The sequence below is a fragment of the Marmota monax genome, unplaced genomic scaffold (assembly GCF_021218885.2).
Source record: "Marmota monax isolate L192 unplaced genomic scaffold, Marmota_monax_Labrador192_F-V1.1 WCK01_AAM20220418_F8-fsc00110, whole genome shotgun sequence".
Taxonomy (NCBI): Eukaryota; Metazoa; Chordata; class Mammalia; order Rodentia; family Sciuridae; genus Marmota; species Marmota monax.
Window position 1 is genome coordinate 4320395 of NW_026694633.1, and position 14304 is coordinate 4334698.

Here is a 14304-nt window from a genome sequence, read left to right on the forward strand (position 1 = left end):
AAACTTGGCCAACCCAGGCATCATCCAAGAGAGTATCTGAAAGTCTGAGTCCCTGAAGAAAGACAATGTATTTTTAAAATTTCTGACCCAAATTTGGCACTGTAGGGTACCAAAGAGCAAGGGTAAACTGTGCACATCCTTATCTGTCTCACCCTTTCCACAGATACCTCTCTGGTCCACACCATCAGCGTCTCTCCTCTGTGTCTGCACAGCTCCCCATTGGCCTCTTTGCTCCCACTCTTGCCCCACGGTAACTTCTTGGCACAGAAATCAAAATTGATATAAAAAGTTAAATCGGATCACAATGCCTCCTGTTTTAAAGTCTCTCCAGGCCTCCAGGTTGATCTTAGAAGGAAACCCACATTCCTTACTATGGCCCAAGAGGCTGATTTGATGTAGGTCCTGCCTAACCCTGAGACTGTCTTTCCTCCTCTGGGTCCACCCAAACTGACCTCTAATATGTCCTAGGTGCAGCATCCACCTATTGGAGGAGCCTTGCCTGGAGAGCCTGTCCCCATGCTTGAATCTCACTGGGATAGAGAAAACTCTCCAACACATCCCAGCCTGTCACTCACCTCTATTTTCTTCCTAGCACTTATGCTTGAGATTTTATTTCTAATTTGTCTATTTAGTATGTTTTCCACTCTCCCTACCAAATCTAAGTTCTAGGAATGTGGACACCTTGCCCATATCATTTTCTCTGTTGCCTATAATAGTGCCTAGTGCATAGTAGACACTCAGGAAGTATTTGTCTAATAAATGAAGTCCAAATGAATTGTCACTCCTACACTGGGAGCATCTGAAACTGTAATTGGGACTTTTTTTTTTTTTTTTATTCTGGTACCAAGGATTGAACCCAGGGGTGCTCAACTGCTGAGCCACACCTCCAGTCCTTTTTAATACTTAGAGACAGAATCTTACTAAGTTGCTTAGAGACTCACTAAATTGCTGAGGCTGCCTTTGAACTCCCCATCCTCTTGCCTCAGCCTTCTGAGCTGCTGGGATTACAGGTGTGTAAATTGGGACATTTATTGATTTAACATTCAATAAATGTAATATTTACAGAATATTTTGCCAGGCATCAGTTCCAACCGTGAACAGAATATACGAAGTCTCTGCTCTTGTGGGCTGACATTCTATGAAATAAGCAAAAAGAATGCTGAGGAAGAGAACAATAATAGGATATGCCCACTTTAGAAAAGATACCCAGGGACACATTCTCTATAGAAGTGACTTTTTCATTGAGGCCTGAAGAATGGGCAGGCAGGATGCAGAGGGAAACTATGTATGGATTTTGAGAAAGGAAGAGTCTTACATTGAAAAAGAGAAATTTGGTGAAACTAGAGGAGCAAGAGAAAGCAGAAAGGGATAGCATCGGCGAGATAGACAGCAGCCATGGTCATTCCGGCCATGGAAATGAGTTGAAATCCATCTGAGGAGCACAGGGAAATCACTGGAGGGGTTAAGTAAGGGAGTGATGATTCAATATATGTTTTAAGATTACTTCTGCTGTTGAGTAAGGAATGGGTTGGTATCCAGGAAAGAGGAGAGGAAAAATTGCAAAGCTGTGGCCACAGTTCATGCTTGCTAGTGACCACTGGTGGTGGTAGAGAAAGAGAGGTCATAAATTCATGATATGTTCTGGTGAGTAAAACAGATGGTTCATATACATAATTATTTTTTGGAAAGGAAGAAATGCGAGAACTCAAGATGACAGGTTGTTTTCTTGCTCATTCAACTGAGATAACGCTGAAACCATTTAATATTATAGGTGATTGTTTAATCACCTGAGTAGTAACCCAGGTTTATCCCCCATACCTCATGTAGATCACAATATAATAATCAGATACAATTTGTTCCACTTGTAAAAAAATTAAAAATTTTGAGGTAATTGTAGATTCACATGCAGTAAGAAGTAACACAGCTCAGTACACTTTAGCCTATTTCCCCCAGTGGTAACACTTTGCAAGACTATGGTACAATGTTACAATCAGGATATTAATTTCAGTAGTATTAGATACAGAAAATTCTGTTGGCACAAGAATCCTCATGTTGTCCTACTATAACCACAACTATTTTCTTACCCTCAAGGACACAAATTCTGGCAATCGCTAACTCTTTTCCATTTCCTTAGTTCTGTCATTTCAAGCAAGCTATCAAAATGGAATCATATAAGGTGTTTATCAGTCATGGTTCTCTGGAGAAATAGAACCAATAGGATGTGTGTATACAGGAAGATATTTATTTTAAATAATTGACTCACATGATTATGAAGGCTTGGTGAGTCCCTAATCGGATAGGAGAGGCTGGCAAGCTGGAGACTCAAGGAAGACTTGGATTTGAGTCCAAAGGCAGGATGCTGGAAAATCAAGAAGAGGAGATATTGCAGATATAGTCCAAAGACAGTCTCTGGAGAATTCCCTCTTGCTCAAGGGGCGTGGGGGTAGGGTGGGGTGGGGGTCAACTTTTTGGTCTATCAGGTCTTCAATTGATTAGATGAAGTCCCTTATAGAGGACAATGCTTTACTCTGAGTCTACCAATTTAAATGTCTTATTTAAAAAATCTTCACAGAAGCATCCAGAATAATTTTTAATCAAATATCTGGACACTTATGGCCCAGGCAAATTGACATGTAAAATTAACTATTACAGAAAGTAACCTTTGAGATTGTCTGTTTTCACTCAGCAGAATTTTCTCAAGATGCATCAAGTAGTTGTATCAATAGTTTATTTTTCTTGCTAGCAGTACTCTGTGTGGTGTGGATGTACTGTAGTTTACCCCTTTGTCTTTGAAGAACATCTGAGTTGTTTCCAGCTATTTTGGCTATGCGAAATAAAGCTGCTATTAAACATAGTGTTACGTATTCATATTTAAAAAACGTTTTTGTATGAACATAAGTGATCTTTTTTCTGGAATAAATGTAGTTGCTAAGACATACAGCAGTTGTCTATTTAGATTTTTTTCCAGAAATTGCTCTGGTGTTTTCCAGGAGGACTGTGCTGTTTTTCTACCAATGATGTATAAGTGACAGTTTTTCTGTATCTTCACCAATATTTGATATTATACATTTTTTAAAAATTAGCCCTTATGAATCATGTGTAGTAAATTTGGTTTTAATTTTCATTTCTCTAATGGTCAATGACATTTGGTATATTTTTATTTGTTTATTTGACATTTGTGTTTATCCTCTTTAATGAAAAGTTTCTTTATAACTTTTATTCATTTTCTAATTGGATTTTATTTTTTGCTGGGTTTTTTTGGATACACACACACACACACACACACACACACTTACTTTGGATTTTGACAGTTCTTTATATATTTCACATACTAATCCTTTATTGGACATATGGTTGGCAAATGTTTTCTCCCATTCTGTAGTGTGTCTACACTTACTAGGATTTTCACAGAACAAATGGTTTAATATTGATTGAAGTCTGATTTATCAATTTTTCTTTTTATAAATTTTGCTTTTGGTTTTAAGTCTAAGAACTTTTTGCTTATGAATATTTTCTCCTGTTATTTCTATTCTAAAAGTATTATAGTTTTAGACTTTATATTTAGATTGACAATTCATTTTTTTAATAAAATGTGAGACCTCAGTTGTTTTTCATTGTTTACCTACAGATGTCCCATTACTCCAACACCATTTGTTCTATAGACTGTCTTTCCTCCATTGAATTGATTTCCTCCATTGAACTGATTTTCCTCCATTGAATTGATTCTCCATTGAATTGAATCAGCTGGGCATCTTTATGTGGGTCTATTTCTGGGTTCTCTATTCTGTTCCATTGGTCTGTGTATCTGTCCCTTCACTAATACCACAGTCTTGATTATTGTAACAGCTTCTAACAAGTCTCATAATTGGTAAACTGATACCTCCCACTTCATTCTTCTTTCTGGAAATTTTAGTTATTTTGCTTTTTTGCATAAATTTTAGAGTAAGTTATCTGTTTATAAAATATCATGCTGGTATTTTGAGTTGTACAAAGCCTGTATATTAATTTGAGGGAAATTGACATATTTACTGAGTCTTCCAATATACAAACATGCTCTTCATTAATTTAGATCTTCTTTGATTTCCTTGATCAGTATTTTTTATTTTAAGCATCACAAGTCCTTGTATAAGTTTTATTAGATTTACACCTAACTTTTATTTTTCTTAGTAACTAGAAATGGTATTGAATTTTAAATTTTGGTGTCCAGGTGTTCATTGCTAAAATATAGAAGTATTGATTGATTTTTGTGTGCTCATCATGTACCCTGAAATCTTGTTGAGCTCACTTATTAATTCTTAGAGTTTTAGTAGATTCCTTGGTATTTTCTATGTACACATATCATTTGAAAACAGAGTTTTATTTGTTCTTTTTAAAATCTAAATTATTTTTAATTTTTTTCTTTTTAGTTGTAGATGGTACAGCACATTTATTTTATTTGGTTGTTTTTTGGTTTGTTTGTTTATGTGGTGCCAGGGATTGAACCCAGTGCCTCATCCATGCTAAGCAAGCTCTTTGCCACTGAGCCACAACCCCAGGCCCTCTACATGATTTTTATTTCCCTTTCTTGTCATATGACACTGGCCATGACTTCTAGTGCTATGCTGAGTAAGTGTAATGAAGATTAAGCTTAGACTGTTTCTATTAATTGAGGGAACGCATTGGTCTTTCACAGTTAAGTACAATGTTATTTGTAGATTTTCTATGTAACTTCTTCATCAAGTTGAGGAAGTTCCCCTCTATTCCTATTTTTCCAAAAGTTTTTTTCCCCTAAATCATGAGAATCATGAGTGGTAGTTGAATTTTTTTATATGCTTTTTCTGCATCAGTTGATATGATAATGTGATTTTTCTTCTTTAGTCTATTGATATGGTAGATTACATTGATTGATTTTCAAATGTCAAAGCAGTCTTGCTTTTCTGAAATAAGCTCCACTTGGTCTTGGTATATAATATATTTTTTACATATTGATGAATTTCATTTGCTATCTTTTTTCCCCCCAGTGGGCAGTCTACTGCTGAGTTACATTCCACCCTTTATATTTTCTGTTTTGATGCAGATACTCTAAGTTGCCCAGCTGGCCTCAAACTTGTGATCCTCCTGTCTCAGCTTCAAGAGCAACTGGGATTGTAGATATGTGCCATTTGCCTAGCTACTTGCTCTCATTTTAAAGTATTTTTACATCTCTATTTATGAGGGATATTAGTTTATACTTTTTTCTGTGTTGTTTTTTTTTTCGGGGGAGGGGTTACTGTTTTTATCTGCTTGGGTATCAGTGTAATACTAACTTCATTAAATGAACTTGGAAGTCATCTGTGCTCTTAAGTTTTCTGGAAGATATTGTGTAAAATTGACGTTTGCTAAGATTCTCCAGTGAAACAATCTGAATTTGGAGATTTATTTTTACAGCATTTTAAGTTATAAATTTAATTTCCTTAAAAGTTACCAGACTATTTAAATTATTTAATACTGAGTGAGTTGTGGTAGTTTGTGTTTTTCAAGGTATATTTTGTCTAAGTTATTCTCAAATTTATGTACAAGGTTGTTCCCAATATTTCTTTGTCATTATTTTAATGTCTGTAGGGTCTATTGTGATATACTCTGTTTTATTTCCAGGTTTAGTAATCTAAGCCTTCTCTCTCTCTCTTTGTTGGAAAGTTTGTAAATTATTTTTTTCCAATGAACCTCTTTGATTGATTTTCTGTATTATTTTTCTATTTTTTATTTTATTGATTTTTTTTTTCTCTTTATTAGTTCCTTTCTTTTGCTTGCTTTGCCTTTATTTTGCTCCTCTTTTTTCTACTTTCTTGAGACAGAAACTTAAATGATTTGGGACTTTTCCTCTTTTATTTTTTGATATTAGGGATTGAACCCAGGGGTGCTTAACAACCCAGCCCTTTTTTATATTTTGTTTAGAGGCAGGGTCTTACTGAGTTGCTTAGGGCCTCACCAAGTTGCTGAGGCTGGCTTTGAACTCACCATTTTGTCTCAGCATCCGGAGCTGCTGGAATTACAGGCATGTGCCCCACATCCAGCCACTTTTCCTCTTTTCTAATATATGCATTTAGTGCTTTAATTTTCCCTCTCTGAGCACTGATTTTGTGGTGTCCCACAAATTTTGACAAATTTTATTTCAATTTTCATTCAGTTTAATGTTTAATGTATTTTTTGTACAATTTCCCTTGGAATTTCCTCTGGACTGTGGGTTATTTTAGAAGGGTTCTGTTTCTGAGTATTTGGATATTTTATGGTTAGTGTTTCTAGTTTGATTTAATTGTGATAAATGAAACAATCTGCATAATTTCAATTTTTTAAAATTTGTTGATCTTTTTTCATGGCTCCACATATAGTCTGTATTTGTGTATGTTCAATGAACACTTGAATATGCATTCTGCTGTTGTTGGTTAGGGGGTTCTGTAAGTGTTAGAGCCTATTGGTTGATGGTGTCATTGAGATCCTGTAGTTCTTTGGCCTAGTTATTCTGTCAATTGTTGAGATAGGAGTGTTGAAACTGACAACTATAACTATGGATTTGAGTCTTATTGCCAGGTGAAAATAGAATTCCAGGTTGTCCCTTCAGCCTCTATTGACACCCAAGGGAAGGGTAGTGTTTTAGTCAGCTTTTTCACTGCTGTGATTTAAGGATCTGTCCAGAACAACTATAAGGAGAAAAAGTTTATTTGAGGGTTCACAGTTTCAGAGGTGTTAGTCCATAGAAGCCCAGCTCCATTTCTTGGGCTTGAGATGAAGCTGAACATCATGGGGTAGGTGGTGGCAGAGGGAAGCAGCTCATATTGTGGTGACAAGAAGCAGAGAGAGAAAGACTCCACTTGCTAGATAAAAATATATAATCATAGCCATTACCCAATTTCTACCTCTTCCAGCCACACTCTACACTTTAGTTATTAATCAGTTAATCCCTACCAGGAGATTAAATCACTGATTGGGTTATGACTCTTTTAACCCAATCATTTCTTCTCAGAACCTTCTTGCATTGTCTCACACATGAGCTTTTGGGGTACAGCTCATGTAATGCTTAATTTGAATTGTCAACTTGATTGGATTAAGAGATGCTGAGGATTATGGTTGTGTCAGTGAGGGTGGGTCTAGGAATGATTGGCATGTGGGATAGCCAACTGAAATGGAGACCCTCCCTAAGTGTGTGCCATACCAACCAAAAGGATGATGGACTTGGTGGAATAGAAGTTGGAAGAACAAGGAAGCAGCTACAAAACTCCATTCTTCTTGAATGGGTTCTTGATTGCTGCTGTAATCATCTGAAGATATTAGACTCTCCTTTTTTTTATTTAAACAAAAATTTTTTAGTTGTAGGTGGACACAATATCTTTATTTTTTTGTTTGCTTATTTATTTTTTTAATATGGTGCTGAGGTTTGAACCCAGTGCTTCACCCGGGTCAGGGAAGTGCTCTACCACTGAGCCACAACCTCAGCCCGGACTCTAACTTCTTCATTCTTTTTTTTTTTTAATACTTATTATTTAGTTGTTGTTGGACAAATATTTTATTTTATTTATTTTTATGTGATGCTGAGGATCGAACCCAGGGCCTCACATGTGCTAAGCAAGTGTACTACTGCTGAGCCACAACCCCAGCCCTCTTCTTCACTCTTCCAAAGCAGATACTCCAGAAGCCTTTGATCTTGGACTAGGGTAGCACCGTTGATCCCTCTTGTTCTGGGGCTTCAGCCTCTTGGACTGCAGCTACTAGTTCTTCCAGCTATCCAGCCTGCAGGCGGCCATCGTGGACTATCCAGCTTCTGGTCACATAAGCCAACTTAATAAGCCCCTCTTTTATAATTATACTTCCTGTTGATTATCTTCCTCTAAAGAACCCTGACTAATATGCCTCACATCCAAACCATAACAGGTAGGTTCCTCATAAATGCTAGCAGAGGTGGGATTGCCAGCTCCACACATGGTCTTACTGCCCCATGACTGGAATGTCCTCACTACTGATGGACAGTGGTGAAATTCCTAACTCTCCACTAGGCCTCCATTGACAACCCTCCAGGAGGGAGGTGGGTGCTTGTTACTTCTGGTAGAAGTAGAAGTCCCCAGCTCCCCACCTGGTTTCTCCTAAAACCATAGAGCTTCATTACAGGGAAGGTCAAATTTCTGACTCCCTACCTGGCTTTTTCCAACACCCTTCTGATAGAGATGCTGGGGTTTTTTATTATAACCTCAGGAGGGTGGAAGTCTAGGCTCCTGGTGGGTTTTGGCACAGTGGGGTGGAGCCATAGTGTTGTGTTTTGTTTTAGGTGGTAGTTGGCTGGAATAATGCAATTAGTATTTAAAAGTTTTCTGCCTCGCCAAGTTTTGCCGTTCCTTGTCCTGCAGTTCAAGATAGCAGGTTTGGGGAGAACTTTTTGGTCTATATCTATTGATATTTCCAGGTTTCTGACTTCTTCAGTTCCAAATCTTGTATATTTGAGATGAAAAGAAAATGAAGTTCTGCAATCAGGTCTTGAGGGTTCTAGTCAAACTTCTACTCTCCACCTTTCATAATCTTCATGTGTTTATCTTATATTAGGGTCCAGGGGTTTTTAGTTGTACTTAGCAGAAGAAATATTGAAAAACATATCTATTATAGTAGCTTCCTAGGAGTGGAAAACTTATCCCACTTTTAAAAGATAAGGGGTGAGGGAGAGAAGAACATATATTCATTGGATTAGACAAAGGCAAATGAAGGGAAGGTTGGGATTAGGAAAGACAGTAGAATGAATCGAAAGTAACTTTCCTATGTTGACATATGAATATACAACCAGTGAAACTCCACATCATGTACAATCATAAGAATGGGATCCTAATTAGAATAAGTTATATTCTATGTATGTATAATATGTCAAAATATACCCTACTGTCATATATATCTAAAAAGAACAAATAACATTAACAAAGAAACTGATTTTCCGTATATGTAAATATGAAGCTAATTAAACTTAACTTTAAAAAATATTCTTGATTTGCAAGCTACAACTTCTATAAGTATAAATTTGCTTATAAAGAATTAATCATATTCTGGACTGGGGTTGTGGCTCAGTGGTAGAGTGCTCACTTAGTATGTGCGAGGCCCTGGGTTTAATCCTCAGAAGCACATAAAAATAAATAAATAAAATAAAGGTATTGTGTCCAACTACAACTAAAAAATAAATATTAAAAAAAAGAATTGTTCATATTAACCTTAACAAGTGAACTGTTTTCATTATTCTTCATTCTTTTACAATTCTTATTTACATTCACATATATTTTAACATAAAATGGTAGTTTCTCATTAAAAAAAGCCAAGGCTTTTGTTCTAGCCCCTTGTTCTTTCTCAAAGACTGCATTTTTGCAATTATCCATGTTTTCTCCTAGAAATCAAGAAAAATTATTAATTTTTTCTTCTCTACTGAATTATTTGCTTCCAGGTAAGACACACGACTACGAAGGGGAAGAATCTCTTAACCTCCAAGATGCTTCTGCCTTCTTGGTTTCCCTTCACAGTTAAACCCTTCAAAAAGTGTTTATCTTCAATACTCATCATTCTTTCTCTCTTCAATACCTATTAAGTATGCAGTTGTCCCTCCTCATGTCTCTGAAATAGCTCTTCATCAGGTTTAACCTAGTGGGCAATTCTGTATGCATTTTACCATCCCCCTCTTTCTGGAAACATTTTTTTCTCTTTGCTTCACAACAACCTGATCACTTGGACTTGAGGGTCAGGGCTTCTCATTTGCAGACTTGCCCGTCTTCTCCACATCTCTAAATTTAATGTTGGATCCCAGGACTCAGTCCTTGGTACATTTTTTTTGGTCTACATTCATTCTGTCAGTGATCTCATCAAGTCTAGTGGTTTTAAGAACCATCTGTACCAGCATTGTCTAATAAAATATTCTGTGATGATAATAGTAGTTCATATTTGTGCTGTCCAATCTAATGCCATTAGCCAGTAGCTATCAAATATAGCTTACTTAAGTTTGAATTAATTAAAATTTAAAAAAAATTAGATTGCTAGTAACATTAGCTACAATTTGAGTGTTTAATATGCATGTATGGCTACTAACTAGCATATTGGAAATAATAGATGTACAATGTCTCAACACCTATCTCAGCACTGTGCTTCTCTTTCCAAGCTTCATACATATCAACATCTCCACCTAAATGTCTGTGAGTTTCAATCTCACATCTTATGTAAATAGCATACTTGCTTCCTCCACTTCTTACCCTTAAATCTTCTTACCTGTAGCCTTTTCTAGTTCAGTAAATGGCACAATAATGTTCCAAACCAAGGATCCACTTCTGTCTTTTAGGGACTATAGGCAATTTGCTGTATCTTCAGAAAGTTTTGTCTACTACATCTTCCAGATACTTCCTGAGTCTGGCCACTCTCACTATCACCCTAGTCCAAGGAGCTGTCATCTCTTGCCTTGACTATTGCTATGGCCTCCTAACTAATCCTGTCTCAACTCTTGCTGCCCTACATTCCTACATGCCCTTCATTTTCTTTACAGTAAACAGAAGGTTCTTTAAAAATAGTAATAAATCAGGAAACATCTCCATGCTCTAAACTTTTTAACTGTTTTTCATTTAAATAAGAAAACATCAAAATACCTAACTTCACCTACAAGGTCCACATGGTTCAAATCCTTGCTTCTCTTTCTACCCTCATCTTTGTTCACTTGCTGGAGCCACCCTGTTGCTGGAGCTAGCTACCTTTTAAAGCATTCCTCCTAGGGTAGATGCCTCATCCTCATAATTTAGATCTCAAGTCATGTATCCTCATTTTGAAAGAGGCCTCTCTGACCACCCTAATCAAAACAGCACCTTCCCTTCAGTCACTTACTATCAGATTTATCTTCTTTGACTTGTTCATTGCATTTGTTAACCCTGATTTATTTATTTACATGTTTATTTTTGGTCTGTCTCCAAATACAAGTTCTTTGAGGGACAGGCTCTATTATGCCTACTGTTGTGTTCTCAGTCCCTAGAATATTACTGCTACACACAGTAAGTATTCATAAAAGATTGACTTATTGACTTGAGACTTTCTAGGAAGTATTACATTTGTTGATTAATCTGTAATTAGGCAATATATACCATCTACCAGAATCTCTTTCTACCTTATATCTGGAGTACACTAAATTTGAGTCCCAGTTCCATCTTGTTTAGCTAAGTGACCTTGGGTGAGTTAATTAAACTTCCTGTGTCATAGCTTTCTCATATGTGAAATGGAGCACATAACAGTGCCTCCCTTGTAGGGTGGGTAAAAATTGAGTTGGAACATGTCCATTGCCTGGAATGCTTGTAGCAGTGCCAGGCCCATAGTAAGTATTTGCTGCTATTATTCTTAGTGATGAATATAGGCTACGTTTCATAAAAGGATATCTTCCTTTTGAAGTTTTCCATAAGGACATTGGAAAAGCAAATAGACACAAAAGGAATAGTGATGCTTCCGGAATTCCCTGAGAATTAGGGAATTCCGCTGCAAATATTTTAAGTTATTTATTCCCATTTTAATCCATGACTTTTAGAATTAGTCCCAGAAAACAGTTCAAAAACATCACCTCTCATCTACTGACAGAGAAAGAGAAGATTTAACTATTGGTATTGACTTAACTAAGGGGGGAGGGCTACTCATGAGCAATTTCAAACCCTGCAAGAGCCTGCAGGACATCAGTGTCTTCCCACCACAACAGTCATCTGACAGAGAAAGATCCTGTTAACTATTTTCAACCTTTAGACAAACTGTCAGCAAGGTGAGAGGTGATTTCACAAATGTACCAAGGAGTTACAAAAGTACCCAAATTCCTACCACCTATTCCTAATCTATTAAACACCTACAGTAGCTCAGAACGCCACACACGTTGTGACTTCATACCATACAAGACATTTATCTCATTTTCCAGAGGAAGACCAAGGCTGAAAGCATTAAGGATCTGTCCCAAGTTTCTTCCGTTAATCAGCGACAAGTCTATTCACTCATCCTTTCATCAAATGCATATGGATTGTTGTTTGTGTACCAGGACTGGAGAAGGCAGTGAACATATCAGAAAAGATTCCTGATGTCTAGGAATTTACATCCTATAGTGCCTGGGATCATTTTAGAGCCCACCCTGTGAGCACCTCAGATTTCCTCAAATGACAAACTAATTGGGATGAGGTGGGAGTTCAGAACTGTATCAAAGACAGTTAACAACAACCAAAGTGGCCACAAACAATTATTCAACCAGTACTTGTAGACTGTAGTGACAGCCAAGAAGAAAGCCAAGTCAACCACTGTCTTCATAAAACTTTTTAAAATGTTGGCAAACTTAAGTGACTTTCAGGGCCAAGCAGGTACCACAGAGGATAAGAATGGCTACACACTGCATCCTGTAACAAGAGACACTTTTGTGTTAACAATTACATATACTCTACTTTTCAAAGGAATGTGATTTTGTTCATTTTTTTCAAAAACACAAGGTTCTCTTTCATTTCTCTTTGGTTTTCCTAATTTTGTTGGAGACATTTTATCTCCTTTTCCTCTTTACTGAAGGAAACTGCAACAACATACATTTGTGACAAGTGGCAGCTGACATGACTTCAGTGTCAGTAAGTAATGTGTAAGAGATGTGGGGTCTATGACAAACTGGAGAGGTTGCTCCTTCTAATATAGGGCAGCTAGCCAATTCCAGATGATTTCACCATCCAGGGCCAGGGGATTTTTTGTGGTCAGAGCAAACATGAGCTGTAAGTAAGTGGTGAGTTAATCATTTTAGTTACTTCCCGACCTGGTGACAAAGACAAAGAGATAAAAAGGAGGAGGAGAAAAATCAAGGGGATTAAAGGTAGAAATTGTCTGGGCATGTTCTCTTTCCTCTTTCAATCCTTTGTGGATGACTCTAAGCCTACAAAGTCCAGAAAACTAATCAGATCTTGTAATCTAGATGACCTGGTTTCGTGTTATTCATGATACGTGATATGTGTTTCCTTCAGTTCTCCTAACCCACTAGAAAAGCTTTCAAGGGAAACTAAGAGATGGGTCAATGCTCACACCAAATGGATGAAGGCAGAACTAAGGATACAATGTCAGTATGGTGAATGAGAAGGGCTTGAGTTAGTGTTAAGAGTTCTAGCCACCTCGTTCCATGTGCGTGTTCTTTGCTTTATTGCTATTTTGAGTTCATATTAGTTTTAAGGGTGCTTACAGACTTATTTCAAGGAAAGTCATTTTTTTTAGTTGGGCAGTGAAGAATAAGGGATGTGAAACACAAAATCTTGGTTCTTCCATCCATACTCACCTGGGTGGTCCTATATATAGTAAAAGATACTTAGAATTCCATGCCTTTCAGGTTCAATGCAGTTGCACTGAAATGAATTGTTAGAATCTTGTTCTTTTGTGTTATAGCTGTACTAATGATTCTTAGAAAAAAATCCTATAGACTTGCACATTTATAACAATGCCACCTTATGCAATTGTCACAGTATACTGTAAAGTGGATATTTTTATTGTGATCATTTTACAGCTACAGCTGCTGGTGTTCAAAACAATTGAGTGATTTGTTCTAGGTCACGTGATTAGCAGTACCAAAGATCCACATGAACTTAGATTTTTGCTTCAGATCTTTCTGCTATGTTCTACTATCTTTGTACTGTCTGGAAACCACTTGCAATGGTTGTCATTCATGTGATCCCCCGAACGGTGAACATGTGATTCTTTACATTCATAGGCTTATGGCCTGAATTATTGAAGAGTACTGAACTGGATTCTTGACCATTATGGGTGAGATGAGATGTTTGGTTGTTTAACTAAAAAAACATTGTGATATTTTCCATCAAGTCTTGTGAAACCTCATACCTCTTCCTCTTCCCAGTCTCACCACAACCCCAACAGAAATTTACCTGTTCAGTGGAGATTCTCTGTACAACAAAAATTTCTATGATATCCTTTGTTAATGGAAGATGAAATGAGGACTATATTGATTATATTGAGATTGAACCCTTGAGATCATTTAGCTTTGGAAAACCCTGCTTTGAGTAAATAAGTGACCACAAAAATGTCTTAATTTCAAGCCTTACTTGAACTTTTATCTATAAGCAATATGAAACAGTGGGCCAATAGTAATTAGAATGTATTTCTTAGAGTAGCCCTCAGGGATAAGTAAGCTAATAAGAACCAAAAGTTTGAGCTTTGATGTAATAGATTTGAGGGAGAAGATTTGATAAAGAGAAGTTATCTCTATGACAAGACAGTAGTGTGAGTGTGGGTTGTGCCGCGTCCGGCCAAGGGAGCCGAGTCCGGCGAGGGACGGCGAGGTTAAAAGACACA